Source organism: Hemitrygon akajei, chromosome 19 (assembly GCF_048418815.1).
Source record: "Hemitrygon akajei chromosome 19, sHemAka1.3, whole genome shotgun sequence".
Taxonomy (NCBI): Eukaryota; Metazoa; Chordata; class Chondrichthyes; order Myliobatiformes; family Dasyatidae; genus Hemitrygon; species Hemitrygon akajei.
The window spans coordinates 68,887,352-68,904,322 of record NC_133142.1 but is presented as its reverse complement, the minus strand read 5'-3'; the positions used below and the strand labels follow the sequence as shown (position 1 = coordinate 68,904,322).

At 38.5% G+C, this 16,971-nt stretch overlaps 1 protein-coding gene across 5 annotated transcripts in view; it reads right to left on the bottom strand.

Moving 5' to 3' along the window:
• Positions 1–7,386, bottom strand: part of klhdc8b (kelch domain containing 8B) — a 399,584-nt gene extending 392,198 nt beyond the window's left edge. For 4 of the 5 annotated variants that reach the window (XM_073072737.1, XM_073072740.1, XM_073072742.1 and 1 more), the window contains exon 1: positions 6,489–7,386. The gene's annotated coding sequence lies outside the window, so the exon portion shown is untranslated. The remainder of the gene's footprint in view (positions 1–6,488) is intronic. The other variant, XM_073072738.1, reaches the window with a different exon arrangement.
• Positions 7,387–16,971: the final 9,585 nt, after the last annotated feature.

Genomic DNA, 16,971 nt, shown 5'->3' with positions numbered 1-16,971 from the left:
TGTTTATAGAATTATGAAAAGCGATTAAGCAAGTCACATTTATTCCTGTTTGACCAAGGACGGCAATAACGAAACTCTTGAGATTAAAAGGGAATCAGAGTGCTGCTTGTGGAAATGTTCTTGAGGAGTATTCCTGTTGTATGTTATTGCACTGATCAAGGAAATCTCACAGGACTTCCGGTCTATTTGGTTCTGTGGGTTGAGAAGTCATTGAAAATAGCAATGTAGTTGGTTACTGACTGCAAGGTAACCATCTATTTTGTATACGGATTTAGTACTTAAAACACAGAAATGAAAATACATAGTTAACTAATTCAATAACGGACAAGTGGAATTTGGCAAGTGTATTTCTCCTTAGCCTTCCTATATAGTCACTTTACAGATTCCAGTCCCACAATCCATACAAATCTATGGAAACAATTAATAAAGGATTCATGTCTCAGGAGTCCAAACACCAACTTGCAAGTTAACCAACATTTTTATACTACCTCAAAACAATCTATTAGTTGAAATCTCATAAATTACTATTGATTATATCAACTTACAAAGTTTCTATTTACATTTATTTATCTGCCTACTGTTTACTTATTTAGAGATACATCACAGAACAGGCTCTTCCAGCTCAAATAGTCACACCAGTCCAAATTAAGCCTGGCCTAATTACAGGATGATGACAATGACCAATTAACCTACTAATCAGTGCATATTTGGCCTGTGGGAGGTAGCCTCTGCTTACAGAGGAAACCAACGTGATTCATGGGAACAATGTAAAAACTCCTTGTAGCTGACACCGGAATTGAACTCCGAACCGCAGAACACCCCCAGCTGTGATAGCGTCGCTTTAACCACTACGTTATAGTGGTGTCCACTTCATCTTACATGCACCAAACATAATCAAAAACTAATTAAAAGTAATAAACAGAAGTATAAACCCATGTATAATTTCTGGTAGGTGAGTAGTACTATGTTAAATCATTTTAAGTAAATCCTTTGTTATAACTAAGACCATAAGACATAGGAGCAGAATTAGGCCATTTGGCCCATTGAGTCAGCTCTGCCGTTCCATCATGGCTGATTTATTATCCCTCTTAATCCTCTTGTCCTAGTCACCTTTGACATCCTGGTTAACCAGAAGCTTATTACCCTCTGCTTTAAATATACTCATTGACTTGGCCTCCACAGCCATTTTTGGCAGTAAATTCCACAGATTCACCACCATCTGGATAAAGAAATTCCTTCTCATCTCGATTCTAAATGGACGTCGCTCTATTCAGAGGCTTTGCCTTCTGGTCCTAGACTCCCCCACTACAGGAAACTTCCTCTTCATATTCACTTTGTCTAACCCTTTCAACATTCAAAAGGTTACAATGAGATGTTCCATCATTATTCTAAACTCCAGCGAGTACAGTCCCATAGCTATCAAATGCTTCTCCTACATTAACCCTTTCATTCCTGTTATCATTCTCATGAACCTCCTCTATACCCCTTCCAATTCCAGCACATTCTTTTATAGATATGGAACCCAAAACTGCTCACAACAGTCCAAATACTAATAGTCTGACCAATGCCTTATAAAGCCTTAGCATTACATCCTTGCTCTTATATATTCTAGTCCTCTTGAAATTAATTCTAACATTGCATTTGCCTTCCTCACCACTGACTCAACCTGCAAATTAACCTTTAGGGAATCCTGCACAAGGACTCCCAAGTCCCTTTGCACATCAGATTTTTGAATTTTCTCCATTTAGAAAATAGTCCAAGCCTTTATTCCTTCTACCAAAGTGTACAACCATAGACTTCCCTACACTATATTCCATCTTCCATTTCTTTGTCCATTCTCCCAATATGTCCAAGTCCTTCTGCAGACTCCATGGTTCCTCAACACCACCTGCACTTCCACCTATCTTTGTATCGTCTGCAAACTTAGCCACAAAACCATCAAATCTGTTATCCAAATCATTGATATATACTGTAATGTGAAAAGAAGTGATCCCAAAACCAATCCCCAGGGAACACCACTTGTCACTGGCAGCCAACCAGAACAGGCCCCCTTTATTTAGACTCTTTGCCCCATGCCAATCAGCCAATCTTCTATCCATGCTAGTACCTTTCCTGTCATACCATGGGTTCTTACCTTGTTAAGCAGCCTCATGTGTGGTACCATGTCAAAGGCCTTCTGAAAATCCAAGTACACAACATCCTCTTACTCTTCTTTGTCTATTCTGCTTATTTTCTCAAAGAATTTCTATAGATTTGTCAGGCAAGATGCCTTAAGGAAACCATGCTGACTCTTGCCTATTTCATCATGCCTCCAAGTACCCCGAAACCTCATCCTTAGTAATAGAATTCAACATCTCCCAACCACTGATTCGGGCTAACTAGCCTATAATTTCCTTTCTTCTGCCTCCTTCTCTTCTTAAAGAACAGAGTGATATTTGCAATTTTCCAGTCTAGAATTCCAGAATCAAGTGCTGCTTGAAAGATCATTAATATTGTCTTCACATTCTTTTCATCCATCTATTTCAGAACCCTGGGGTGTAGTCCATCTGGTCCAAGTGACTTATCTACCTTCAGAACTTTTAGCTTTCTAAGTACCTTCTCCTTAGTAATAGCAGCTATTTCTGTCTCCTGACAGTCTCAAATTTCTGACATACTACTACATTCTGAGATTCCACAGTGAAGCAAGATACTTATAATTATTAAATTAATCCACATTTCTTTGTACCCTATTACTACCTCTCCAGTGCCATTCTCCAGCAGTCTAATATTCACTCTCATCTCTCTTTTACTCTTTATATCTGAAAATACTTCTAGCATTCTCTGATATCTTAGGTTAGCTTACCTTCATGTTTTATCTTTCTCGCCTTATGGTTTCTTTAGATATCTTATGCTGGTTTTTAAAAGCTTCCCAATCCTCTAACTTGCCACTAATTTTCGTTATACTACATTTCCTCAGCCAGCCAGTGGTGTAGTGGTATCAGCACTGGGTCTTAATCTGGCTGGCCCCTTACATGCTTTCCATTTGTGGTGGGTTCAGTATTCAGCTAGTAACTCAGCCTCAGTGAAAAAACAGACAAATGCTGAGGAAACAACAAAAACTGCTACCCGATAAGGCACAAGGTGCAAAACGGAACAACAGCAATATGCCCCCTTTTTTGCTTTTATACTGTCTTTGACTTCTCTTGTCACCCACAGTTGCCTCATCCTCTTCTTAGAATACTTCTTCATCTTTGGAACGTATCTATCCCGCGTCTTCCGAATTGCCCCCAGAAACTCCAGCCATTGCTGTCTGCCGTCAACTCTGCTAGTGCCCCTTCCAATCAACTTTGGCCAGCTCCTCTCTCATGCCTCTGTAATTCCCTCTACTCACTGTAATATTGATACATCTAACTTTAGCTTCTTCGTCTCAAACAGCAGGTTGAATCTATCATATATAATCACTGTCTCCCAAGAGCCTTTTCCTTAGCTCAACTACAAGCTGCTGTAAAACGTGATCACTTAGGCATTGCTCAAATTTCTCTTGGGACCCAGCGCCAACCTGATTTTCCCAATCTACCTGCATATTGAAATCCCCCATGAGTATTGTAACATTGGCCTTATTACATGCTTTTTCTATTTCCTATTGAAATTAATGTCCCAAATCTTAGCTACTGTTTTAGAGCATTTAATTAACATCAGGGTCTTTTCACCCTTGCAGTTTCTTAACTCTACCACAAGGATCCTAAACCTATGTTACCTCTTTCTAAGGATTTGATTTCATTTTTTATTTACAGTGCCATGCCAACCCCTCTGACTACCTGCCTGTCCTTTTGATATAAGGTGTATTCTTGGATATTAAGCTCCAAACTATGATCTTCTTTCAGCCATGACTCCGTGGTGCCCACAACATCGTACCTGTCAATCTCTAACTGCACTACAAAATCAATATGACACCTTCGGTCCTGTATTCATCACCATTTTCAGACTTGCCCCCCATGTTACACCAACTCATCCCACTGACTGCAATTTTGCCTCATCATCTGCCTGTCCATCTTCACTACACTGACCTGTATAAGATTACTCAGTGACGGAGCTAAAGGTTAAAAATTAGGTTTATTGGTCACACAGTGAAATGCATTGTTTGGGTCATCGATCAACACAGTGCAGGGGTGTGCTTGAGGCAGCCTGCAAGTGCTCACAGTCTACTGACCCATATGTCTTTGAAAAGTGGGAGGAAACCCATGAGGTCATGGGGAGATATTCTTATAATATTTTTCAGGTTGATTTATCATGTCATCACATTTAGTTCAATTTTGCTGTAATCTTCACTTTAGGATAGCTCCATAAAAGTGAAACCAGATGATAGCACAATCCTGCTGAAGGCCCATCACTTATGGCAATCTGGTGATCATTGGTATGTAGCTTTTGGCAGCCTGGATGGAAAGGCATTGCCATTCACATACAGTTTTTCAGACCAGGCAACACCATTTTATTAGTCCAGCATTTGTTTTAGTGTGGAACTTTCTGTGATCTCTACTGCAGCTAATTATGAAAATTGAAAAATTGGCTGAGTGGTGTAATAACAACAACCTCTTACTCAATGTCAATAAGACAAAGGAACTGATTGAAGACTTCCGGAGAGGCAAACCAGAGGTCCATAGGCCAGTAATCATTGGAGGATCGGATGGATCACTAACTTTAAAGTCCTGGGTGTCACTATCTCAGAGGACCTGTCCTGGACTTAACATATAAATATTATTGCCATGACAGCGCCTCTACTTCCTCGGGAGTCTGCGAGGCTTGGCACGTCATGGAAAACCTTGGCAAGCTTCTATAGATGTGTGATGGAAAGTGTGCTGACCGGCTGCATTACAGCCTGGTGTGGGAACACCAATGCCTTTGAGCAGAAAATCCTACAAAAATTAGTGGATTTGGCCTAGTACATCACGGATAAAACCCTCCCGACCATTGAGCACATCTACATGAAACGTTGCCGTAGAAAAGCAGCATCTATCATCAAAGATCCTCACCACCCAGGCCAGGCTCTTTCCTCGCTGCTGCCATCGGGTAGGAGGTACAGGTGCCTCGGGACTCGTGCCACCTGATAACGGTTACTACCCCTCAACCACCAGGCTCTTGAACAAAAGGGGATAGTTACACTCATTTAGGGACTCTGTTATATTGTTATTTCATGCTCATTATTTATTGCTATTTATTTATACAGTATTTGCATTTGCACAGTTGTCCATTGATCCTGTTTACGGTTACCGTTCTATAGATTTGCTAAATGTGCCCGCCGAAAAAAAAACCGAATCTCAGGGTTGTATGAGGCGACATGTATGTACTCTGATAATAAATTTGACTTTGAACTTTGAAAATAAATAGCAATTTTCTTAAATATAAAATTTAGTATTTCCACAGACCTACGCAATTGTTCTGGGAGATACTCCGCACACACATAAAATTATCTTTTCAGGGACTGAGAGACTTCTCAACAAGACGTTACCGATTGCATCATTAAAACTTACAGTATTTCTAAATCAAGTGGGAGTGGCTTTATTGCGGTTCTGATCGATAGATCTGACACTCAATCACCGGGAATGTAAATTGAGAATAAACTGTGAAACTGATCTCAAGCAGAAGAAGACCGAACACACAGACAGCCTCTGTGGAACGAGGAACAGAGCTACGTTTCCCTTTGTAGACCTGAATCGCTGGTAACAGTGCAAGCTTTTATCCAACAAATTTGTGCTAAACTGCCAGAAAGCTTTGGACGAAGTGAAATTTAATTACCAGCGTGGATGCTTAATCTCGCCAAAGAAAATCAATGCGTCAGATATTTTAAAAGTTGTTTGGTGTATTGTTGCCCATTATCCTTCATCCCATTTCTATTTCCCAACCTTTGTTTTGTTTAAATGTAATTTTATTTTTTTCAAACTGACTGTACGATCCAGTGTGAAGCACCAATCTGATAGGCTGAAGAACGTGGCTCTTGCTTTTCCCGTTCACGAACAGTACAGATTCCCGCAGGGAACTCCACGGTGAAACAGATGCTGCATTAATAGAAAATATGTTGCCTAAACTGCAAATAATAAAAAAAATCAGTCAGCAGATGTACACAGGTGAACGCCAGAAGCTGTTTCCTCGAGGTTGAGAACACAGTGCAGGTCTGCGTGAAGAAGAATTGCATCCTATTTTCAGCAGCGTGCGGCCATATGTGAGGGTCTGGTGCCTGGAATTTAGCAGAACTGTGCTAAATCTGTAGAAAAACTGGTTTACCAATTTCTTAATATATTCCCTTAAAGCACGAAACTTGATTGAAATAACTCCCTTCATACACACGCACTCACCCCTCCCAAAAAAAAACCGAATTCGATTAAACAGATGATAATCAAACTGCGGAAGGGTCGCAAGCCCAGAATGCTGACTGTTTCTCCTTCCACAGATGCTACCTTATCTGCTGAGTTTTTGAGCTCTTTCTGTTTTTATTCCATTAAATTCACACCCACCTTAAACTTGTCGCCTCCCACTGCTTAGTTCATTCAGAAATCTCGGTAAGCAGCATAAACAAAACAGTATAAGTTCCATATGCCATTGAAAGTTACCCTCTGTGTATATATGTTCTGAGACTTCAGTGACAATACATACTGGTATTGCGCCTTGTGTTAACTCCTGGAGCTTGTCACTTCCCAGATCTTGGCAGATTCCACTTGATGGCTTCCTGCCTGAGTTTTTCTCGCCCTGCCGAAACTATTGACGGCTCTACTGGAAGACCTTTCTACCTTCCGCTCGGACGCGAATTCTGAGATTGCTGCAGCTAGCTCGCTCGGCGCCAGCTTGGCCCCATTCCCCACGCCAGGCTTCCGCTCGTCCGCCGTCGTCCACGATTTGGCTCTTTTTCTAACCGCCAGCAGGTTGTCTGTGTCTTTGCTGACGATCCCCTCCCTTCCTATCGCCCCAAAGGTTTCTGCAGCGACTCCTCATGTTTGCTGCCGCGCTGAGTGTGGCCCGACCCCACGTCGTCTTGCTTCTCCACTGGACGTCATTACTTTCTCGTGGATTGCCGACTTGTTCTACACTTCTGTTCCGTCGGTGAACTGTGCTTTTAGTTTTCTCTTGTCTCTTTCAATCCCATTCTTTCTACGCTCTCCAATTGATGTCTTTGAAATCTCTCTCCAATGAAGATAAAAAATCTACAATAAAACGCCACCCAAATTAACCCTTTGAGACTCAAAATCTTCCCCAATCGGGGTTCAAAATTTCACCAGGAATCTGCACTACCTGATAAGCGACCCGCTGTGAAATAAGTAACAGGCGGTCGTTGATTGGACACAGAGACAAATAATTCATAACCCTTCAGAAGTCCCGCCTGTGCTTCTAACATCCTAGAGGCAAGGCTGAAGTTGGGCTTCTCAGCTTGCGTGCACTCCTTCGGAAGGTCTGCACTGCTGGACGACTCTCCCGGACTGACAAGCACGGCAGGTCATCCTGCTCTGTGTACCTTGGCTACAAGCTGCTCCTTTTCTCTTACCAGTACTGTTCACATTTTGTGGAAAGTACTGGATCATGTTGAGGAACTCAGCCAAGATTTGAAGTCTGCGAGAGCTAACTCTCTAGGTCACTCAGAATTGCGAGATTTCGGCCAGGAATTACTCCGCCGCTTTGGCTACCCACTTCCATCAGTGTTTATGCTGTAGTTGGGATCGAGGGCACAAGGCAAACTCTGGAAACTAGTGCTGAGGTATGTATTCTCTTCATGATTGTACACTTGCAGATTGGAGCCGGACGCTAGCATTAACATCCAGAATGTTCTATATACTATATACATTTGCATTTCATAAGTGGCTGTTCTTCGGGTTTGTCTGAATAAGGTTTCATGTGAAACTTCCGTACTTATTCAAACCCACTTGAGACTACCCATTGTATAACATGGCAATATGTTCAATACACCTTTTACAAAGTTAATCTACACAGACATTTGATATTCATTTAAAATGTACACTGTGCTAAGAATACATATTGGGTCAGTAAATTATTCTAAATCCATTAAAAGTTGCCTATGCTTTGAAATTGGACAGTTTCGATGTGACCTCTAGTGTTCAGTTGAATAATCGAGAAAGTATCAAGTTACTGATCCACAAACACGAGAAAATCTGCAGATACTAAAATCCAAATACACACACACACAAAATGCTGGAGGAACTCAGCAGGCCAGACGCCATCTAAGGAAAAAGAGTACTGTCGATATTTCCGGCTGAGACCCTTCAGCAGGACAGTTACTTCCGATAATTCCCTTCCCCCATCCCAGTTTCACTCTGCCTCTTCCTCCAGCTGTCTAGCACCTCCATCATGGTTCTGCCTTCTTCTACTACCCATAGTGCTTTCCCCTTACATTCCTTCTTTACCTTTCCTGCCTATCCCCTCCATCCCTTTCCCCACCCCTCACTGGTTTTTCACCTGGCACCTACCAGCCTTCCCCTTCTCACCCTCCCCCCACCTTCTTTATAGGGCCCCTGCCCCCTCCCTGTTCATTCTTGACGAAGGGTCTCGGCCCAAAATGTTGACTACTCGTTTCCACAGATGCTGCCCGAACTGCTGAATTCCTCCAGCATGTTGTGCAGTTACTGATCTATATTTTGTTTGAGTAGTACAGCTAATGCCCACTTTGAAAGGGAGAATACAACTACAGCTGTGAAGATCCCTGCTGCACCTGATGACCCTGTGATCTCTGTCTCAGAGGCCAATGTTAGGTTGGCTTTAAAGAGAGTGAATCCTCACAAGGCAGAAGATCCAGATGGAGTACCTGGTAAGGCTCTGCAAACCTGTGCCAACCAATCAGCAGGAGTATTCAAGGACATTTTCAACTTCTCACTGTTACAGGCGGAAGTTTACCTTGCTTCAAAAAGGCAACAATTATACCAGTGCCAAAGAATAATGTGGGCTGCTTTAATGACTATCACCCGGTAGCACTCACATCGACAGTGATGAAATGCTTTGAGAGGTTGGTCATGACTAGACTGAACTTCTGCCTCAGCAAGGACCTGGACCCACTACAATTTGCCTATCGCCACAATAGGTCAATGGCAGATGCAATCTCAATGGCTCTCCACACGGCTTTAGTCCACCTGGACAACACAAACACCTACATCAGGATGCTGTTCATCAACTATAGCTCAGCATTTAATACCATCATTCCCACAATGCTGATTGAGAAGTTGTAGAATCTGGACCTCTGTACCTCCCTCTGCAATTGGATCATTGACTTCCTAACCGGAAGACCACAATCTGTGCGGATTGGTGATAATGTATCCTCCTCGCTGACGATCAACACTGGCACACCTCAGATGTGTGTACTTAGCCCACTGCTCTATTCTCCATATACACATGACAGTGTGGCTACGAATAGCTCAAATACCATCTATAAATTTCCTGACAATACAACCATTGTTGGTAGAATCTCAGGTGGTTACAAAAGGGCATACAGGAGTGAGATATGCCAACTAGTGGAGTGGTACCACAGCAACAACCTGGCACTCAACGTCAGTAAGATGAAAGAGCTGATTGTGGACTTCAGGAAGGGTAAGATGAAGGAACACATATCAATCCTCATAGAGAGAGCAGAAGTGGAGAGAGTGAGCAATTTCAAGTTCCTGGGTGTCAAGATCTCTGAGGATCTAACCTGGTCCCAACATATCAATGCAGTTATAAAGAAAGCAAGACAGCAGCTATACTTTATTAGGAGCTTGAAGAGATTTGGCATGTCAACAAATAGTCAAACATTTCTATAGGTGTACTGTGGCGAGCATTCTGACAGGCTGCATCATGGTCTGGCATGGAGGGGCTACTGCACAGGACTGAAAGAAGCTGCAGAGGGTTGTAAATCTAGTCAGCTCCATCTTGGGTACTAGCCTACAAAGTACACAGGACCTCTTCAGGAGCGGTGTCTCAGAAAGGCAGTGTCCATTATTAAGGACCTCCAGCACCCAGGGCATGCCCTTTTCTCCCTGTTACCATTGGGTAGGAGGTACAGAAGTCTGAAGGCACACACTCAGCAAGTCAGGAACAGCTTCTTCCCCTCTACCATCCAATTCCTAAATGGACATTTAACCCTTGGACACTACCTCACTTTTTTAAATGTACAGTATATGTTTTGTGCATGTTTTTAAAATCTATTCAATATATGTATACTGTAGAATCAGGTTTATTATCACTGCCATGTGACGTGAAATTTGTTAACTTAGCAGCAGCGGTTCAATGCAATACATAATCTAGCAGAGAGAAAAATATAATAAATAAAATAAAATATAATAAATAAACAAATAAATCAATTACATATATTGAATAGATTTAAAAGAATGTGCAAAAACAGAAATACTGTATATTAAAAAAGTGAGGTAGTGTCCAAAGCTTCAATGTCTATTTAGGAATCAGATGGCAGAGGGAAAGAAGCTGTAATTGATTTACTTATTTATTATCATTATTGTTGTTGTGATACTTATTTATTTTTCTCTACTATATCATGTATTGCATTGAACTGCTGCTGCTAAGTTAACAAATTTCACGTCACATGCCGGTGATAATACACCTGATTCTGATTCTGATATTGCACTTGAACTCGTCAAAAAAACTGAAACTATTTTTTTAATCTTGGGATTTTAGAAAATGACTTTTTAACTCTTGATTGGTTCTAAAGTTTCAGAGATAAGACTTTTAATGTTTTGGCCCAATTCTTAAGTAAAAACTTCTCTGATTTATTTTTGAAATTACCACAGTATTCAGCTATTCAGCACTAAAAACTGCTGGAAGAAATTCTTTCTAGTGGGGCATCTCAATGAGAAACGTCTTCTTCCCTTTGATCCTACAGATGGTGCTTGACCTTTGAGTTCTTCCAGCAGTTTTTACTCCAGTAGGTATTTCACCTGTTCAGCATTTCTGTTAGAAGATATGTAGAGATGAGAACAATTTTGTTACATTAATATTATTTTAAAAATCCAAATTTTGAGTGCCACATCTCCTCGTGTTTGATCTGCTTTTTCTTTTGTTAAAGTTTTACCGAGTTCAAATCACATTTATTTTCAAGACCGTGTGTGACAATGCAGAGGTCAAGGAATTGTAATTTGGATCAGAGAGAAATGTTATCCTAAATCGATAGATGCTTGTCTTTAAGAAACAGGCACTGAACTCCATCATCATCCTGGGGTTAGACAGCAGTAGAACAGCCTGAAAAGAAATTGCACTTTGAGTTTTAAAAAATTCAAGATGATGGACATATGTTTATTATCTCTGATTCCACCTCCTTTCAAAACTCCAAATCCTAGTAAATCTACAAGAAATAGCTTATATGTACAATGTCTGAAATACATCTTATAGAAATGTTTGATGACGAACTTCAATAAAAAATAAATTACAAAAAAAAAACCTAGGGAATCCAATCCTGTCAACCATGAGAGGTAGTTCCACACAAAATAAAGTTAACAATATTAGGCTTAACAATGCTGGGGGGACTCATCAGGTCAGCCAGCATATATGGAAATTTTGAAAGAGTCGATATTTCAGACCGAAACATTAACTCTTTATTCCTTTTTATAGATGATGCCTGACCTGATGAATTCCTCCAGTATTTTGTGTGTGTTACTTTGGATATCAAGCATTTGCAGAATCGCTTGTGTTTAGAATTGTTTTGAATATTCCATTATACATCAAACTATGGGATTCTCTTCAAGAGTCACAATATTTTTATATTGTCTGTCACATTACATCTCTGTTGCAAACAGATTCCTTAACACCTAATTTCATCAAGTAATTATTTTTATGTAATTTATTAACATTAACTTCTATAGATCCTCCATACATAGTTATGTGCTTTTTTCCCTTTTATTTAGAAATACAGCGTAGAATAGACCCTTCTGGTCCAATGAGCTGCACCACCCAGCATCAAACCTATTTAATGCTAACCTAATCACAGGACAATTGACAAAGACCAGATAACCTACTAACCTTTCCTTGCACTGTCTTTGGACTGTTTGAGGAAAATAGAGCACCTGGAGAAAACCCATGCGATCAAGGGGAGAATATACAAACTCCTTACAGATGTTGCTGGAATTGAACTCTGAGTTCCGATGCCCCAAGCTATAATAATGTCACACCAACCATGATGCTACTGCAGTGCCAACAGTTTCCTTTAATGAGAACTAGGTAGAAGGTGAACACAAATAATCCTTTTAAATATATTTAGAGGTAAAACAATAAATTATTTTCAAAGCACATTAAAATAAAACAGACATAAACTATAAAAATACCAGCACACTGATACAGCATAGAATGTAATAACATCTCTATATCTTATTGCAATGGAAAATCAAAGGATAAATTTAATTATAAACACATGAGATTCTGCAGATCTTGAAAATCCCAAGTGCTGATAAAGTACAGTACAGTACAGCACAGAAACTGGCTCTTCTGCCTTTCTAATCGATGCAATAACAATTTAAGATGCACACTCCCATTGACCTGCACCGGGACCATAGCCCTCCATACTCCTACTGTCCATGTACCTATCCAAACTTCTCTTAAACATTGAAATTGAGCTTGTATACACCACTTGGGCAGGCAGCTCATTCCATACTCTCACAACCCTCTGAGTGAAGACGTTTCCCCTTAAAACTTCTCAATTTTCACCCTTAACCTCTGGCTATAGTCCCACCCAACCACCAGAACAATGTTGACTTTTTTTTAAAAACACCAGAACAATGTTGACTATTCACCAATCCTCTGGTACCTCTCCTGTCGTTAAGGATATTTAAAATATCTCTGCAAGGGTCTCAGCAATTTCTGCACTTGCTTCCTGTAGGGTCCAAGGGAGCACCTTGTCAGGCTTGGGGATTTATCCACCCTGATTTGCCTCAGGGTAACAAACACCCCATCTGGAGTTTGTACAGAGCCCATGAAATTGATGCCGGTTTGCCTCACTTCCATAGACTCTGAATCTCTCTACTGAGTAAATACATATGCCAAGAATGCATTTAAGATTTCCCCCATTTTTTTCTGGTTCCACACATGGATTACCATTCTGATCTTCCAGAAAACCAATTTTATCCCTTGCAATCCTTTTGCTCTTAACATACCTGTAAAATCCTGCAGGATTCTCCTTCACCTTGTCTCCTAGAGCAACTTTATGCCTTCTTTTCACCTTCCAGATTTCTTATACTTCCATAAGCACCTCATTTGTTCCTACTTGCTTATACCTGCTACGGACCTCTTTTTTTCTAACCAGGACCTCAATATCTCATGAAAACCAAGGTTCCCTCCACTTATTATCTTTACTTTAGATTCTGACAGACACATGCAAGCTTTGAACTCCCAAAATTTTGTTTCTGAAGGTCTTCCACTTCCCAAGTAAGTACACCTTTGCCAGAAAACAGCCTATCCAGATCCTTTCTGATACCATCAAAAGTGGCCTTTCTCCAATTTAGAATCGCAACCCACGGACCGGACCGATCTCTTTGCATACTTACTTTGAAACTAATGGCATTGTGGCCACTGGATGCAAAGTGTTCCCCTACATAAACTTCTGTCAGCTGTCCCATCTCATTCCCTAATAGCAGATACGGTATTGCACACTCTCTTGTTGGGACTTCCATATACCCATGAAGGAAACTTTCCTCAACACAAACAAGAGAAAATCTGCAGATGCAGGAAATCTGAAGGGTTTCAGTACAAAACGGCGACTGTACTTTTTTCCATAGATGCTGCCTGGCCTGCCGAGTTCCTCCAGCATTTTCTTTGTTGCAAGGAAGCTTTCCTGAACACATTTGACATACGCTATATCAATTTGTCCATTTACATTTTTCATTTTTAGAATCTTTTTATTGGTACAAAATCTTCTACAGCTATAAAATGATACAAAACTTCAATTAATATGTATACAATTGATAAAGCTGAAAAAAAGCTGATCGTTAATATATAAAAATGGAAAAAAGGTTTTATATATAAGGAAAAAAAAAGAACCCTGTCTAACTAAGAAAAAAAAACCACTGACTACAAAAAAAAGGAAAAAAAAAACCATTAGGAGTCAACCCTCCCGGAACAATACGTCTTACCATCATGTATATATATATATATATAAAGAAAAAGAGTCATCAACTGCGAATTTGTATTTATATAGAAAAATAAAATTAGAAGGAAACCATATAAAATAATTCAAATTAAATGATAATATTTGGCAAAAGACCCCCCTCTTCTCTCGAAATCCAATCGGGGATCAAAAGTTCTACTTCTAATTTTTTCCAAACTGAGACATAACATTACTTGAGAGAATCATTCAATTAATGTAAGGACAGAAGTTTCTTTCCATTTTAATAAAATAGCCCTTCTTGCCAATAATGTAACAAATGCAATTACATGTTGATCTGAAGATGAAATACCCTGAATATGATGCGGAACTATTCCAAATAGAACAATCAATCTACTAGGTTGTAAATTAATTTTCAGAGCTTTAGAAATTGTAGAAAATAAATATTTCCAAAATGATTTTAATGAAGAACATGACCAGAACATATGTGACAATGTAGCTACTTCAGTTTTACATCTATCGCAGTGGTTGTCTATACTAGGAAATATTTTAGATAGTCTCTCCTTTGTTAAATAATAACGGTGAACAATTTTAAATTGAATTAAACAGTGATTGGTACATATGGAAGAAGAATTTATGCTTTTCAAAACTCGAAGCCAATCTTCATTAACAAAGGTCATATTAAGTTCGCTCTCCCAATCTTGTTTAATCTTTAGTGACAGATTCTCTTTTTGTAACAAAAATAAATTATAAATTCTGCTAATGGAACCTCTCATTAAAGGATTCAACTTCAAAATGGTATCCAACAAATCAGGTTCTTGCAAATATGGAAACTTAGGTAAATATTGTTGTAAAAAATGTCTAATCTGAAAATATTGCAGAAAATGTGTATGAGTGAGAGAATATTTGTTAATTAACTCTTCAAAAGTCATCAGTTGACCATCACAAAATAAATCTGTAAAAGAACGGATCCCTTTATTTCTCCATAGGAGAAAAATGGGATCGGTTATTGAAGGTTTAAATGAAAAGTTTCGATATAAAAAAACTAGACAACTTAAATTGTTTAAAATTTTAAAAAAATTGCGAAACTGAACTCAAATCCGTAGGGATTGTTTGATAACCGGGTAAAGACTTAAATTTGGAATTTTTGAGAGCTATAAAGGTAATGGAGTTCCTAATATTGAAGTTAAATGAAATTGTTTAACAGCTTTTAATTCCAAATCAACCCATAGTGGTTTCTGGCTTTTGTCGAGCCAGTATAACCAAAAACATAATTGTCTGATATTCACAGCCCAATAATAGTCTTAAATTAGGAAGTGCAAGTCCACCATCTTTTTTAGATTTTTGTAACTGATACTTATTAATTCTTGGTCTCTTATTGTTCCAAATAAAGGAAGATATAAGAGAGTCAGTTTGATCAAAAAAAATTTTAGTTAAAAAGATAGGTATATTTTGGAAAATATATAAAAGTCTAGGTAGAATCATCATTTTCACAGCATGGATACGACCTATTAAAGAGAGAGTAAGTGGATTCCATCTAGAAAATAGCTGTTTCATTAAGTCCATTAAAGGAACTATATTAGCTTTATAAAGATCTTTATATTTTTTAGTAATTATAATACCTAAATAGTTAAAAGTATTAAAAATTCTAAAAGGAATATCATTATATAGACCAACAGGGGCATTTAGTGGAAACAATTCAGTTTTATTCAAGTTAAGTTTATATCCTGAAAATTTGCCAAAATCTTTAAGTGTTTCCAAAAGATTAGGAATTGATTCCTCAAGATTCGAAATAAAAACCAAAAGATCATCTGCACAGAGAGAAATCTTATGTATGGTTCCATTCCAAGCTAAATATTTTTAGCTTCACATAATGTTATGGCCAAAGGCTCCAATACAAGATTAAATAATAAAGGGCTTAATGGACATCCCTGTCCAGTACCACAAGAACGTGAAAAAAAGACCTGCAATTATTAATAATGACAGTGGCAATAGGATTCTTATAAATCATTTGAATCCATCTATTAAAATTATTACCAAAACCAAATTTTTCTAATACTTTAAACAAATATGGCCATTCAACTCTATCAAATGCCTTTTCTGCATCGAGAGAGATAACACATTGAGGTTGCTTAGATAATGGTGAATATATAATGTCCATCAATCTCCGAACATTAGAGAAAGAATAATGGCCTTTAATAAAGCTCGTTTGATCCATAGAGATGATTTTAGTTAAAATATTTTCCAAGCAGTCAGCCATTATCTTAGAGAGAATTTTTGCATTCACATTTAATAGGTCTATATGATGAACATTCAACAGGATCTTTATCTTTTTTAGGAATTAAGGAAATAGATACTTCATAAAAAGGTAAATTACCTTTCTCAAAGGATTCATGAAATATTTCCAAAAGATACGGAGAAAGTAATCTTTCAAATTTTTTGTAAAATCCCACTGAATAACCATCAAGTCCAGGAGCTTTACCTGATTGCATTAATAAAATAGCTTTCTGAATTTCATGCTCAGTAATTGGAACATCAAGCATATGTTGATCTTCAACAGAAATTTGTGGAAATTTAATCTTATGTAAGTAAGCCTTCATTTTGGAGAAATCTGCAGGAAATTGAGATCTATAAAGAATAAAAATCTTGAAAAGTATTATTACTATCCGCATGGTTACTTGCTATATCTCCATTATTTTTACAAATCTTTAAAATTTGTCTTTTAGTTCTAGCTGCTCTTAATTGGGAAGCTAAGAGCTTATTATTTTTATCCCAAAAAATATAAAATTGACTTTTCAATTTAAGCAAATATCCTTCAATAGGACATGTTAGTAATAAATTATACTGTGATTGTAATTCTACTCCTCTTTTAAATGAAACAACATTTGGAGAGATTGCATTAATGTTATCCAATTCTTTAA